The sequence below is a fragment of the Limulus polyphemus genome, unplaced genomic scaffold, assembly GCF_000517525.1.
Source record: "Limulus polyphemus unplaced genomic scaffold, Limulus_polyphemus-2.1.2 Scaffold813, whole genome shotgun sequence".
Classification (NCBI taxonomy): domain Eukaryota; kingdom Metazoa; phylum Arthropoda; class Merostomata; order Xiphosura; family Limulidae; genus Limulus; species Limulus polyphemus.
The window spans coordinates 375,248-378,936 of record NW_013666423.1 but is presented as its reverse complement, the minus strand read 5'-3'; positions in this window follow the sequence as shown (position 1 = coordinate 378,936).

The window sequence follows — 3,689 nt, the reverse complement described above, 5'->3', positions numbered from 1 at the left end:
GGCGGGGAGGCGCCTGGGAAGATCACAAGAAAAACACGATTCAAGGTGGTGGGGCGAAAAAAAAATAAGGAATGGGGGGGGGGGTAAAACTTATGTATGGAATCAGCTTTTACAGTGTAAGTTAACAAACTAGAAGAATATGGGTTATGTCTGCTTAAACGTAAACATAAATGTACAGCTTTAATAAAACTTGCCAAATATAGTTAGTTTACTAAGATGTTAAGTTTACATCATAATACATGCAATATTTTGTGAAATGTAAGAGGGTAAATTCCCCCTCTTATTCCTTCCTTCGGGAGCCCATGTTCACGGGTCAGGCGCCGAATAATATACCTGACCCGTGCCATAAGAGTTTTATAATAAGCACGACCCACTTTCCTATTTTGAAATACAGTACACAACCTATCATTTGCTCTTTGCCTATCATCCCATGATTTGTCAAAGGTGAAATACAACGCATTCAATAAGGTGGTACCGAAATTGACACCTAACGACCAGGATTGAGGTTGAACACGCCTCGACGCTGTTTTATAAAGAAAAAAGATTTAAAAGGTTTATGCACCGATAATAGATGATACAACAAGTGCAAGGTTAAACTTCGAATTGTTTATTTGTTTTGAAGTCAAGCACAAAGCTACACAATGTGCTATGTGTGCTCTGCCCACCACTGGTATCGAAACCCGGTTTCTAGCGTTGTAAGTCCGCAGACATACCGCTGTGCCACTGAGGGGCAAAATTTTGAAAGAAAATATTTTAGCCTTAAATAGCATTTATTTACAGTGTAAAACATATTTTGGGTTTTTAAAATTCTCTTTAAACTTCATTAAATCAGATAATTCAATAAAAATAATTGAATATTATATTACTATTTAAAAACAATCTGAAATACAATTTCAAATACGTCCTCTAAAAATTTTTTGATTCACAAGCGAGAATTTGCTCTTAGGGCAAGACAAAATGGCTGCTGTAATCGTAACATTTCTTTCGGAGATCGTTTGGTTCACGTTGATATCCGCCAAAGCAGAAACTTAATAGGACCAGGGTTTATGTCCAAGTCTAAATATTACTGAGTCAAAAGCTGACTAAAGACGTTTGTTTGGATGTAGTGTCCGAAAATAAAATAAGAAAATGCCTTGCTTAAAAGTAAAAGGCAAAAGCTGTGTCATAAAAAAATCTTTGTGAACTCAACTATTCAAGAACAACTCTCGAAAAATTACAGAAGTCGTAAAACATGACCCACCCTCTGCCAACACTCGAACTACTCTATTCATATCAAACATTGATATTTGTCCATCGTTCACATAATGTTTCTAAAGCCCGAAAGTTCAAAGCACAATTCTCATTTGTGGTAACAGAATACAAACCACAGAACCTCAGCTCCACCGTCTGGCATGCTAACAACTGAACCATACTTTGCCAAGAAAGTTTAATTCTATGTAAGTAACTATTGTACCTTGCTAAACAAAATATAATATTAGATCATTATTATAAGATATTTGTAGTGTATTTTATATTTAAGGCATATCTACTAATAATATCATTGCCATCCCAGATTCTGAACTACTGACTGGAGGTAAAGCAGCCAGTAAGCAGTACCATACAACCCATCATCCACACTAAGAGATTGACTGTAACTTTCGTAACACAGCCATAGTTTAAAGTACAGGCAATATTTTATGTTATAACTCGGATTCAAACCAGGATCACCAGCTCCAAAATACAGAACTCTGCTATAGGGCCAAACTGCAACCAGATAGAAAAGGTTGTTGTTTTGAAGTTAAGCACAAAGCTACACAATGGGCTATCTGTGCTCTGCCCACTACGGGTATCGAAACTCCGTTTCTAGCGTTGTAAGTCCGCAGACATACCGCTGTGCCACTGGGGGCAATAGAAAAAGAAGAAGCTTAGTGTAATGTCCCAAATTACCTTCCTTTACACCCTTGTGTGTATCTTTTTTTTTCTATTTGAGTTCGATCTCCTACATGGATCAACCACCATTTTAGTCTCTTTCCAACCTTTTCGTTATTTTGTTTGTAGGCAAACAAGTTTAATTTACTTCTTTTGTAAAATTTACCAATACAATATTAAACTAATAAATTGTAGTTCGTATTTAGAACTGTTTTCTAAGTTCACTTATGCGTGCAATATAACGTTTTATATTTGGATAAAGCTATGATGAAAATCTTAGCACAAATGATCACTAAAAAAAAAAAAACAAGTAGATTTCAAAATACTCAAAAACTCGAGTACTTTTCAATATTTGGCGATTCGTCTTCATGAGTGAAAAGAGCAGAAGTTAAAGACTGTGTGGTAATAAATATGAAAAAAAAGTGTAAACGTCTCTTAGCAGGAAGTAGTTGTCGAGGTGTGAGTGAAAGCTGATTGAAGAGGATCGTGTCATTAGGCAGGGAAAATATGGAGGGCGCTTGTTTAGTTTCACGTCACAAACCAAAACACACATACATATATCTGGATCTTCAATAGTATGATGGATGTGAAAGAAAATACGTGAAAAAAACAAACAAACTATTCTCTAAGTATACAAAGAGAAAAGACAGCTTATTTAAAGAGCGAAAGCATTTAATGCTAGATATCATATCAGAAAAAATACATTAAAAAGATAAATATTCTGACGAAACATTTTTCATTTTATATACTTGTTTAGTCTTTAAGGGGTGAAAACACAAAAAAGCAATAGAAAATCATAAAATCAACCCATAGTCTGTGCAAGTTTACAAAATAGAAAGTACGAAAATTAATGTTTTGTTGAATTTCCTGCAAAGCGATCCATAATTTAGAAGTAATAGACTAGAGGGAAGGAATCTAGTCAACACCACCCAAAACAAACTCTTGAGCTAATTTTTAACCAAAGAATAGTGAAACTGACCGTCCATTATAGCGCCCCTCCATCCCCACCTCGTCTGAAACGGTGAGCATGGTCAGTGAGGGATTTGAACGGGTTGCGAGTCGAGTGTCCTAAGTGCAAGGCCATGCCAAGCCCATACAGAAACTGAAAAAGTTCTTTTTGGATCTTTTTTTTCTTAGTGTATCAAGGTAAATAACCTCAAGATCAAGATTAACGCTATTCTACATTGCAGTATTTAGAGTGGCTATTATGAAAGCTTTCTTAATTTTTCTCTTCCCTTTTGATGTGAAACCAGTGCCTATATGTACGAGTTTAATATAGTGAAGAGGGTGGAAGGATACGATAACGGATTTGACCATAAGAAATTCATTGTTCACAGTAATGGAAGACTTGTGATTGTAAAACGTTCTCTTACAGTTGTGCTGGTGTGTCCCACATACTCTACATGTTCGAGATTGAATTAGATAAACAGTGTTTTAAGTCGTGAAAGTTATAGGTTTTGTAATTTTGTATTGTTTTTGGTTGTCTTTGTCACAGAGCTTTCCTATAAATGGCATAAGCTTGTAGGTTTGGCAATACTTGCAATTCCAGGGATAACTTCCGCCTGGTGGGGTTAAATTTAAATTTAGTATAAACTAAACTCTTTAATTTTGGAGTCACTGAGCATGGTAAGATATCAATATAATGTAGTTTGATAGCTCCAGGTGATTCAGGTATGTAATGATTGAACAGATATCTTGCAAAAGCAGCTTCTGTACATATGACCTGTGTCACTTCCAGATGGCCATCCTTTTTGATTACGATGCATTCTGTTGGTTAGAAC